The 13,068-nt window shown below is 34.4% G+C and overlaps 1 non-coding gene across 1 annotated transcript; it reads left to right on the top strand.

The window, feature by feature from the left end:
- The first annotated feature begins 12,615 nt into the window (after positions 1-12,615).
- Trnaa-agc lies at positions 12,616-12,688 on the top strand. The gene has a single exon. It is a non-coding gene; the product is annotated as a tRNA-Ala (tRNA).
- Positions 12,689-13,068: the final 380 nt, after the last annotated feature.

Here is a 13,068-nt window from a genome sequence, read left to right as displayed (position 1 = left end):
GCTAGCTCATTTTACCAACTACCCTGTGGTTTACACATTTTTCACGGAAATGGTCTCAAGTATAGACTGAACTGTATAATATGTACTGAATAAATACGATATATTTCAGAAAGAATAAATTACACAAATAAAACTTCCAGAAAGGGATTAATGTCAGAACAAAATAAGAATTATCAGGAAAATTCGATATTTTCGATGTTCTCAAGTAAGGCTTTTTGAACAGCAAATTCAAAGCAAGCATTCAAATCCAAGCAAGATGAATCTCCCAAAAATTATGAGGAGAAATGTGATACAAACTCTTTGATATGATAAAATTCGAAATTTCCTTCTAGATTATTCAGTACTCGTAGACATTCAATAATTTTCTACTTAGAACTTTCACATTGGACAATTGAAAAAATTAACTAAGCCCTCAAATATATCGTTACCATGTTAAACGTGAAAAACGATTTTATATGATTAGGCAGTAGATGGCCTGTTATGACTAGTAGTACCGTTGCTTCAAGATCATTATGGGTAGTTGTAGAGAGGTAGGTGATAGCAATATGCGTAGTATTTCTTAGCGTTAACATTAATGGTCCTCGTGGGTGAGAAAAACAAATTTTTTGAACATTTATACAGTCTATTTACAGTGTTAAGTAATAATGGTTGATTTATCAACTAATTCCTTATTCCTAGGATTACCTATTCCAGTAGTAGAACAATTATTTAAAAACCACATGTCTGTACATTTAATGAATTAATCAGAAAATCAGTGTTGCCTCTTTGTTTATTTATACATGAAATTGTCTTGGATTGAGCTCCATTCAAATCAAAATTTAGAAGGTTTTTTTTCATTGAAATAGGGAGAAAGTGAAAAAGGTGCCATAATTCAAAGATGGTGTTTCAAGCGGATTGACTTGTCAGCGGAATCTAGCATATACCGTAAAGATTTTTCCAATTGGTCAATCATAGGTATTAATTGCATGAGGTGATATTTAAATAATGAGTTTAAATTTAACTCGGGTGAGTTCACCTTGAAAAGGGTATTCAATCAATTAAAAAAGAAGAAATATTTAAAAGGTACATATGGTACTACAATAATATTCAAAGTTTTGTTCTCTTTGATGTTGAATTAATAAGAAAAACAAATCGTTCGTATAGTATTAATTTGCACTCAATTATAATAAATAATAAACAAAATGGAAGGAAAGATCATAGGAAAGAGATCTATCGGTTGAAAGAAGATATCATGGCTGGGAAACTTGAGGGAATGGTTCAGTCTGAGCTCTTGTCAACTCTTCAGGGTAGCTGTGAATGAAATATAAATAGCCATGATGATTTTCAACCTGTGATAGGGGAAGGAACCCCCAAGGAGAAGAATAAACAAATTCTTTATTTGTGATCCCAAATTAGTTTTATTACACATTGGCACCTGGGCGTAAATGATCGTTAATCCGTATCTATAATGAAATATAAAAAAATTGCATAAAGATAAAAACAATAACAAATGTGTATACATAATGCATGTATTTTGAGCTGTACTTTTTTCGTTTTGTTTTCAAAGTCCATATAGTTATGGTTTTGCTTCTTCTTCTTCCAATGCATATCCATTAATGGATGTTTGCGATAACATTTTTCATTTGTTCTTTATTTCTGGCGGTGTGTATCAATGACTGTACATCGCGTAGTCCTGTCCATTGCCTGATGTTTCGCAGCTGTTCGGGTATTTATCTGGTATTGATGTATTTTTCTTAAGATTTTTCTGAGGAATTCATTTGAGATTACTGATGGTGAAGAAATTGATTATTGATATAATCTTTTTTCAAAAATTGTGAGAGCGCGCTTTTATCGTTTTTTGTTTCAACAGAAGAACTTCATATTTTACGTCAGTAACTATTCATAAGTTCTTTCAGTTGGCACCCACCAAATACACCGACATTAAAAATGTTGATTCGATGCCTCATTTCCATCAATAATTTTCGAAATATGTATCTATCTTCTCTAGCCGGGACTTCTTTGGCTAATATTCTTTCGCTCCTTGCTTCTGAATTTTAATATTCATCCTGTTTTGAACTTCAATTCATTTCAAATTTTGGCTTTATTCTTATCGTTCAATTGGACCATACTCAACTGCTTTGAAGTAGAATTTATTGATGTATTGACGCCCCATGGAATATGTATATATCCCCATGGGTTAAAATTATGCACTTGTATTTATTGTGAAAAAATAAAATGAAAAACCCTTGTGCCAGAGGCATTCGGGTTTGAAAGATCATCGCCTTCAGGACATAAACATCTACTTAATACCCACCCTTGCTACATACATAAATAACTATTGCTTCATCCCAAAGACTTGGTCTGAAATATCCCAAACCAAACGACTTTTCATCCTCAACGACATATCAAGTTTTAACGGCATCCCGGAATGACAGGACATGCTGGCGTGTTTGTAATCGTCGTCCACGCATTATTGTATACACGGAACCCGGAAAAGCCGAATATTTACGATAGCTCCAGCGACGATGGCTTCACCGGTTTCATTTTCGGATAATTAGAAATTTATGGGCGATAAAATGAATTGCCTACCGAAAATGATGCATAAAGGATTATATCTTCTGGGATATGGCGGGACCCACGCAAATTTCGACGGATTCTGGGCCACGGAAGGATATTTCGAATTCAACCGCGCGAAATGAAATGGCTTGATTGCTGCTAACTTTTTCGCTTTGCGAACATTTGGCGGATAATTCTGACCCGAATTTTATTCCAGGACGTGTCAATTTTTATGGGAGTGAGTCGCGTTGTCTTTACAAGATTTGAATTATTTTAAGAGGCATAACATGCATGAAGTTTTGAGATTATCGATGTCTTTATTTTTTTTAGTACTCTGTAGTATAGTACAACCGAAGTCACTCGAAGAAAGCCAGAATATTTTCATTATACAAGGGTTGTCCATGTTTCCAGAATTTCATTTGGGGCCAAGGAATTTATTTTTTAACAGTACTTTTTTAATGAACCCCAGTATTTAACGGATCGTCTCTGGGACCAAAATGTGTCGATTAGGTTGTTTCCATTGGCTAAAATAGTCCACATCTGGGTGCCAATTTTGTTACTTTCATTGGCTGCAGCTTCGAGCATATATCACTTCTTAATTATCTTCCTAATTAATCTTATAGACCAGTTGAGGTATGAAATGGGCATTTTACTAGGTTTGAGTAAACGTAATGTTTTATTTAGTAAAAATTTATTCAAAGTATTTTTTTATTTTCAACAGAGTTGAATTACTATCTGCTCTATTTTATCATTACAAAATAGATATGAGATGACTAGTTTGACATCTAGATAATATTTGTCGACAATCTCGGAAATTTTGGTAATTTAATTCGTTTGTTTGAATGTATCAGATGAGCACGCAATAATTTGACTAGCACATTTCGCGTTGTATGAGTACGGGTTCTACCAGATGGAGTTGAAAATATGAGATTTCGTACTACAATAACTTTCCTGACAATTTTTTGATTAGTTGAGTCAGTTTAGTTTGAGCGTGTGTCAAAGACGGACACTAGCAAAGAGAAAATAAGCTAAATTTTACAGTTTTTCTTCGATAAATGCGAAAATGCAAGCCAGAAAATATGAATTGTGTTTATGTTAATAATATAACACTCAATCACGTGCAATTTAGTTTCGTCGATTCCGTTCCAGTAATTTCGATGTCAAAGATACACCACGTACTGGAAGCCCAATTGTCGGAAATGTGGATGAAATCATGAACATTGTCGTGTCCGACCGTCATGTAAGTGCTGTTTCGTTTTCCCAAGAGGTCAAGATTGCACAAAAGACCGTTTGGAACCATTTGCATTAGGCTGCTCTCAAGAAGAAGCTCGAAGTATGGACCGACTTTTCATCTACGTATCGCTGCTGAATCATCACAAATTCGACTCATTTTTGAAGTGGTTGGTGACTAGTGATTAAAAATGGATCACTAACGACAACGTCAAGCGAAAACGGTCATAATAGAAATGCGGTGAGCCGGCGACAACGGTGGCCAAGCTAGGATTGACGGCCGGGAAGGTTTTGTTGTGTGTTTAGTGGAATTTCCGTAGAATTATCTACTATGAGCTGCTCCTCTACAGCACAACTGTTAACTCAGAACTGTACTGTCAACAATTGGACCATCTGAAGGAACAATCGTCCAGAAGCGGCTAACTTTGTCTAGTGTACGATATTGTTTGCACTGGTCTGGATTATCCGTGCACTTAAAAGCAGAAAGCTCTTATATCAGATTAGGATATATGCGTGCAAATATGACATAATGTTGATTTTTCTGAAAAAAGGTATTTTTTTCTCGTCTGAAGCATTTTCCAATTGGAATGATACCTACAGATTGAACTGGTTATAATGCTAGTAACGTGTATTATTTCTTGACATATTTTGGAAGACACAAGCTTCAACAAACGTTAAGGAATTGTTTAACCCAAATCAGATTAATAATTACGAACACTGAGAAAAATTTTAAACGAATTTATTCGGTTTAAAGAAAATTCACTTTCAAATTTGTTTATGATATGACCAATAGTGGGTCGCACAACTGAATAATATGGTTCATAAATTCTTATAAATTTCTATCATTATTCATAAATAAGCACTGACTTCGAAAATACAATTTAATGATTTCTAAAAGTTAATGAAGCTTGTATATTTCCATGATTAAATGGCATAATCTACAGAACACAAATAATATAAGAATTGTCGAAAAATAATACATAATTTCGCCATTATAATCATTTTAACCCTACACTGCCTATTGTATCAAATCAGATACAACCAAATAAACTTCATTTAAAGTTATCTTATTTAGCAATTTCTTACATATAACGCACCGTATCATATTTGATACATCCTTATTTCAAGTTTCAATACGTTTCATAATACATTTCCGCGCGCTAATACCATCTGTGGCATGTTTATGTTTCAAAATGGTAGCTGGTTGATATCATATCCAGTTTGAGGTGATTCAGATTTGTTTATCCTTCGAATTTTCGTAAAGTTGCATTATAAAAAATGTTTTTACTTGGATACAGGTGAGATATATCAAATATAACATAATTTCATTCATTTACACCATGTGATATTATTATATTCGACATAATTTCAGTTGTATCAAATTTGATACATAACGCATATTTGAATTGAAAAAGAGTTGATGAAAGAACCTAGAGACTCTTCGCATGAATATATCTGCAATATCGATGGAGTTGACATAACATCTGTAGTATGGCTAGATAATGAGCCAGTTATTTTTCTTTCAACATCCAAAGGGAAAATGCCTCCAAAAGAAGTGAAAAGGTGGGACAGAAAATCAAAAAAGTATGTGAATATTGAGTGTCCAAACCTAGTCCCGGAATACAATGCTCATATGGGAAGCGTTGATGCCATGGACAGTTATATTGGCAGAAATAAAATTAAAATTAGATCTAAGAAATGGTATATTGGTCTTTTTTACCATTAAGTCGACATGACCTTAGTAAATACATGGTTGCTCCACAAGAGGTTTGGTAAGCAAGAGCTCAAACAGGTTGATGTTCGGCTAGAAATAGCAGAATGACTCTGTAAGTCACAAAATGGAAACAAGAAACGAGGTAGACCACCAAGGATTCCGTCGAAAATATGCTTGTTGCGAAAAAGAAAAAGTCCACAGTGTTTTCGCATGTTCCTCCGAAGGAAGTCAGGACCGATTCTATTGGCCACTGGCCTACCTATGATGATGTGGAGACAAAGATTTAAATTTCCTTCTTGCAAATCATTCTCTCATTTGAAATGTTCAAAATGTGGTGTTCATTTGTGTCTCAACAAGAATAATAATTGTTTTGTTAATTTACACAATTCTTGAAAATGTATTCTCATATGCATTATGTATCAAATTTGATACAACTAATGTTTTTCAAAAATAAAACTTAATACAAACTCTAGAATTTTTTTATTATTTTTTTATACTTCCTCTCAATACTATGAATCGAAATTATATTTTTTTCAACAAAAAACAAAATTCGAGAAGTGAAGGGTATCATTGAATTTTGAACGGCGGGCTCTGCAGTCACTATGCCACTAAACACAATGTCTAGCAATGAAAACCATCGAACAGAGTGTACACTATAATTACTGCATTTAAGCTCAGTGTTGTCGTAAAGTAGCACCAAACAAACGTATCAAGAATGAACTTGTTGAGTGCACTAGGAGCAATAACTGACTTCTATTATTAGTTAGAAGAATTTTCTATTCAAAATATTTATACATATGCATAATTTTCAAGGAATTACTGTTAATTTCTATCTTGTTCATAAAAGGGCCAATATTGAATATTTTCCAATAGTTCCAAAACACCCATTGCTACGTATTCGATTGAAATAACCCCTTTTCAAAGGGTAGAATAAAAGATTAGCAGTCAGGCTGTCATCGAATACCCAAACGTCTCCACGTGTTGAAAAGCATTTCAGTTCAACCCTGCATCTGCGTGTCGTTCAGATATTTAGTAACGTTCAACAGTCCTATTTGGCTATAACATATGGCTTTGGCATCTTACCTGATGTTAGCCGAATCGATTTTTACCTGACCGAGGCCAAAAATAAAAAGCAGTAACCATCCTACTGTCGGCACGCCCTTTCCGTCATATAATTAAAAATTAATGTCGACCTGAAAGACTGCCAACGCAACTCAAAACTAGACCATAATTTCAGACCTAATCGCCGATAAAGGATAGTTCGGAAAAAAACGGCTTCCTTTTTGCGTTCTAATTATTTTCGCAGCTGGCGAAATATCTGTAAAAAACAGGAATTTTGTGGAAGCGACCTGCCGTCCTGGCGAGAAAATTGGGGTATCGAAATTATCGGTTATCAAGGGTTCATCTTAATTGGCTTATTATTGTTAGAAACGTTCCTGAAATCTACTGAAACTGATAGTGTAGCTTGTTGGAAGAAAGTGACCGATATTGACTTTCCGGACACATATGTTACTCGGAAATTTCATTGGCCTGAAGATATTTGTTGAAGCTTAGGATATCAAGATTGGAGTTTTTTCGCCAAGACCATCTGTTGGTGGAACTCGTTATTATAGCTAAGTAATATATTTGTTCATTTTGATATATAATGGTTTTATATTATACAAGTGGGATAAAGGCATCATTATTACTATATGAGTATGTAAGTTGTAAACGAGTGCGTAGCATTAGTTATGTAAGCACACGAATATACCTATTAATGATGCATCATCACACATGTATATTACAACGTTTAATCTACTACTGCCTCTAATGAATAAAAAAGGATCAGAAAGTTGTACAGATGTTTGAATCAAATCCCTTTAGATCATCGAAATATGTTTATTACAATGACAACTGACAACTGCTTGACGTCTATCAACCAGGCGCGGATCCAGGCCCCACTTTTGGGGGGGGAACTTTTAGATACTCAAAATACTGAAAATGTGGACCCCAGACACTTTCGCCATTTTGGGACGTCATTTTTTTTGCCGTTCATAGATATGGATCTTCCCAAAATGTATTGAAGGTGAAATTTTTGCTGATATTGTAATTATTTGAGCCTAAGTATGTCAAATTCTAGGAGGGAAGGCAAAATTTAAGAGGTGCCTGGGTCATTTGGGGGGGGAACGTTCCCCCAGTTCCCCCCCCCCCGTGCTATCAACTTGCCTTTCAAATATTCGGCTGGAATTTAATGAGTTTGGTCGAAATGAGTTATACAAAGAGACTTCCATCCTATATAGAAGAAGCAGGGCTGATTATTGGTACAGTACAAGTTCTTTAGAGTCTGAATTCTTCTCCGAAAAAATGCGTTACGTAATGAAATTTAAGATGTGTAATGAGTTTTATTACTCAACGCGAATGGACCAAATTCAGTGGTCAAATTGGTTCAAAGTGACGCAGTCGTAGATCTATTTGAAGACGTTGAATTAAATCCGATAATATTTCAAACTGATCATCAATTATTACTCATATCGTTTTATCTCATTTTGATGCTTGAAATAACCTGATTCGACTTAAGCAACAAGATGGGTAGATCAGCCGATTGGTTAAATCAACTGAAACTGGAAATGGTATCAGGATACGAAGTTTATGAAGAATTTACTGAATAAATTTCGCATTCTTTCAATATCATTAGATGAATCCTCATGAAATATTCCAACTCAGATATTATTAAAGTTTTAAGTACGAAATCTATTTGTCTTCAAAATATCGACAGATATTTTCACGAGGAAAGATACTCAAATCCTTGGGGGGACCAAGATGGAAAATAGATTCATTATAAGGATTCATCTTTAATAGAAACCCATGCAACGCTGATGTAAATTATAATGGAAAAACATGAGAGGAATACCAAAATCAAATATTCTTTCATTATTGAAATCAAAAGAGCCGCAATCTCTCTGGGTCGCAAAACATTCATAGTATACGATTTACCCATCTGAATCATTTAATCGAGTTCACTCAATGACACATTAATAAAACCTGCATTCTGCAAAACAAAATCAATAATTAATTCCGCCATTTTCAATTTAGATAAGGCATATGATGAAAATAGACAGACCTCTTGGCTCGCTTAGCATCCTTTATCAAGAATTTGGAGCACTCAAAACAAATGGACTTTATCTGGCCGTTTCAATTAAACATGAATTTCATTGAATTGAAGATAAGAGTCTCTGCATCTGCTATGAGTCATTGATGAAAGCGTATAGCTCAGCGCCGCTTGTGGCTTGAGGAAGAACAGGCCAATATTGCTTGGTATATTTCAAGCTTCCCACATTTTGCTTTCAAGTCTACATAATTCGAAATAAGGTTTATGAGGATTTTCCGGATAAAAAACTATTTGGTCTCCGATCTTGAAATTTCCGCTAGCGAAATTCGTCTCAGACCTTTTGAGCAACTTTGGATTCGAGTCGGTCGGTATGTGTGTTCACAAATTCTTGTAACTAACAAACACAATCCGATGATAATGGAATTTGTGTGGGTATCCTTTTTGGGCAATTGTCCCATATTCCAGCATAAAGTGTACGAAAATAAAGCACAGTAGAGAGCTACTTCGAGGAACAAAGGAGGAGAAAGCATAATGCTAATTGATGGAGAATTTTTTATTTCGACTCTACTAGGCTACAATGAAGACACTGAGAAGCTCACAGATAGTAACTTTTTTGAAGACCCTGTTAGAGTGCTCCAACACCTTACACCATCTTAGATTTTCCGATAAGAGCTTTCATTTTAGATAACCCGCTATCTGGATAGCAGTAATTTTTGAAGCTGTCATCTTTTGACATTTGACAGGTGAAAACTACGCCATTACTTGAAATGAAACGATACACGCTTCAACAATTTTAGGAATTTTACAAAAATGGTGGAGATTTTGCAGTCACAGTTCGCAAAATTAAAGCACTTTTGAGTCATCGTGCATCATCTCTGCCGGCTTGAAAAAATACAAGCAACAAGTTAGTGACGTGAAGAATTGAAACCCTATCAAGAACAACTTGCTGCTGTATAGCCCATAGTGTTGAGGAAAACCCAGTTTTATGAATTCCTGGTCGATCTTGGGAATTAGTCAATCCAAAAACGACATTACACCGTGTATTAGCTGAAGACTAGGTCTTTAGGCTTTTAAAGTTCAGTTAATGAAATAACTCAAGTCGATCGATCACCAGAAACGTTGAATCTTAGTTCAAAACTCGAAACATACGATTCAAATTCAAATTACGTAATTCGTCAATTTTCGTGACAGTCACACCAACTGCCAAGATACAATACAAAAGTCACTAGGATTTATAATCTGAATTTTTCATTGAATTTGGACAATATTCCACAAAACTTGACTGAAATCGAAAATATCGTCTAATACTCGTTGCAGAAGGCAATTCCAACACTCATGCGTTCGAAAACTCGCTCCTTAGTCGCTCGTTTTCGAATTTCGCATTCGTGTTAGAATAGGAGCCCTTTCTGCAACTTGTTTTATAATATCCTATTGTGAAACTAAACTTAAAAGATCATAGTTGATATCAATTGCTTTGAGATCATCGAAATACATCGACAACCACTTGACGTGTATCAAGTTTGATTGTAAACAATGCCTTTCAAGTGAAATTTTCGTCTGGTATTTGATGATGGGTTTGGTCAGAATTAGTGATTCAGAATAACTTACATGTTATATAGAAAAAACAGTGTCAGTTATTGCTTAGGTTCAAATTCATTTATTGTCTGAATTCATCCCCGAAAAAATGCGTTACGTAATGAAATTTGAGTTGTGTAATGAGTTTCATTACGTAACGCAAATGCAGCAAATTCAGTGGTCAAATACCTTCAAAATGAAGCAGTCGTAGATAATAGTATATTCTAAAACAAGTTGCAGAATGGGCTCCTATTCCAACACGAATGCGAAATTCGAACGTATGAGTGTTGGAATTGCCTTCTGCAACGAGTATTAGACGATATTTTCTCTATTTCAGTCAAGATTTGTGAAACATTGTCGAAATTCAATGAAAAATTCAGGTTATAGATCCTAGAGATTTTTGTATTGTATCTTGGCAGTTGGTGTGACTGTTACGAAAATTGACAGATTACGGAATATGAATATGAATCGTTTCGGATTTTGAAATAATTTACAATTACGAATTAAATTCGTGATTCGCGTACTGATCGATTTAACACCACCAGAATTAGGAGAAATTGCGAATGATGTTGCAAATCATTTCACTATATCCAAATTATATCATATTGACAATTATTGACGTTTGTTGAAATTTGATAGGATTGGAAGTCAGTATAGACAATCACAAAACGAAAAAAAATTACTGAAAACGATACTGTTATGAGTTCATTACAGCACTGTTTTTAGAACTGAAATGAACTCATTACGATACTGAGATAGAGAAAAATACTTGTAATTCAATGTGATATCCTAGCTTTGCAATAAATGAATGAAAATTTCGGGGCTCTCACCCTCATCGTTACAAAAGTTATTTAGTCACCTCCTTGACTTTCAAACATGGAGAAAACTCATCATCACATCAGTACGAACATATGTCTTTTCATCAGAAAGTTGTCGTGTTTATGACAGGACAGACGGCAATACAACATACTATTATATGTTGAAATGAGAAGTTCACAGGAACGGGGGCACAAAAACCATCCATGATTATTTCCCAATTAATGAAATGAAGTTGTTAGTTTGTAGCTCAATTATTTGAACACAAGATTGCATCAACCGTATATTTACGTATCAATTTTCCATGAAAAAAAGGGGATGTGATTAAACAAGGATTATGACGGTGAAAAACCATACATGTTCAGCTTGAGGTATTTTATCGGCACCCTTTACTATTTCCTTGCCGCTAAAATAATGAACGGCTGGAAATTTTTAATCTATGGTTTTAATTGATCGAATTCTTCAATGATATATGAAGGAAAAACGCGTCGAAGGAATGTTAATGGTGAAGAATGTGAATGCGAAGAATTTTAAGCTCTTTGATATAAATTCCGAATTATTTTAAAGGAGTTGTCTGCGTTGATCGACCAGTTAATTAAAGGGTTCTCGAACTAGGACCATGGGAACTAGATATTATGCATCAGGTGTTCTATGCGACAGAATCCTGAAAATTTTAAAAATGTTTGTATAGTTCTTCCAGTTCATCATTGATATGAACATTTTTTCTTCTGACATTATTATAAAATGGTTCTGTATAATTCATTATTCAAATGATAAGATTCGGCTCACTGATGAGGAATAAAATTCAATACTGTTCGTCCGGCCGTAACGATAACTCTTGAACAGAATAACTCAGAATTTTGAGGTTGGAATCTAGAATGTCACACCTAAGTTCTTTAAAGGCATAATACGGCAAGGGGTTCCGTAAATGAGAGCTTTCAAAATGTTATTCTCCTGATAATTTCAAAACTTCGATTTAGATCGAGATGAAGCCGAGTTTTTCGATGGGACACATTATATATAAATATTTTTCATTTAATTCGAGATCAAAATTATGTTGTGTCCATTGAATAATTGTAATGAAGTCATATAGGTATAGGGTGTCCCATTTAACTAGAAATTAATTATCGCTTCAGCCATATAGAGGCGAGTTGGTGTTTATTGGAATGGGACACCTTATATGACTTGAATACAATTATACATACAGAATGAATGGAATCTCAGTATAAATGGAATATATCAATCAAAAGAAAATTAGGCGAAAAACTCAATATCTTTGAAACGAATGAAATTTTTGAGAAACCAATAACGGGATACTTTTCGACAAATCTGCGGTTAAAAAAATTCCATAAAAATTACTAGAAAAATATATTGAAATAAAACGTAATATTTCAAATATTCATTTTTCAAGAACCGCCCTGTAACTTGAGAACGAATTATGATATCACTATAATCTGCTGTCTGGTATCTTATTACTTCGAAAAAAGAGATCGGAGGTTCTTGAAGATTTTTTCTCTAAGTCTTCTAATCTTCGAGATGCTTGTAGTGAGTATCGAATTTGGAACACCCTGTAGGTACTTAGTCAATCTATAAAAATTGAATTTGTGAATTTTTAGTATAACTTTATATGCAGCCAAATCTTGCTTTTTATACAACTGGGGGCGTAGCTCAGATGGTAGAGCGCTCGCTTAGCATGCGAGAGGTACCGGGATCGATGCCCGGCGCCTCCAATATTTTTTTTCCATAATAATAATGATTCAAATTGTGTCTTTTTTTTTATTGCTGATTGAGAAAAAGGTTTAAAGCCATTCAATTCAACGTACACCCGCAATATTTCGAGATTTTTACTTCTCGATTTTTCACAGTAGCATTTATGATCCTTCGACCTACTCAATTTCATCAAGTTATATAAATATTGTCTTTTATTAGGTGGTTTATTTCCTGATGTTGAAATCAGTTCAGGTCTCATGATGTAGTTAGAACAAACAGAAAAGATTCACAGAACATTGAAATTGAAACGTCAAGGAAATATATAAAAAATAAAGGAAATTATAAACAATTCAGGATTATTGCATGGAGAAAAATGCGAAGATTTTTTCGGAGAATGTAT

Source organism: Harmonia axyridis, chromosome 3, assembly GCF_914767665.1.
Source record: "Harmonia axyridis chromosome 3, icHarAxyr1.1, whole genome shotgun sequence".
NCBI classification, from domain to species: domain Eukaryota; kingdom Metazoa; phylum Arthropoda; class Insecta; order Coleoptera; family Coccinellidae; genus Harmonia; species Harmonia axyridis.
Note: the sequence above shows the minus strand (reverse complement) of the source record. Positions and strands in the feature narration are given on the sequence as shown.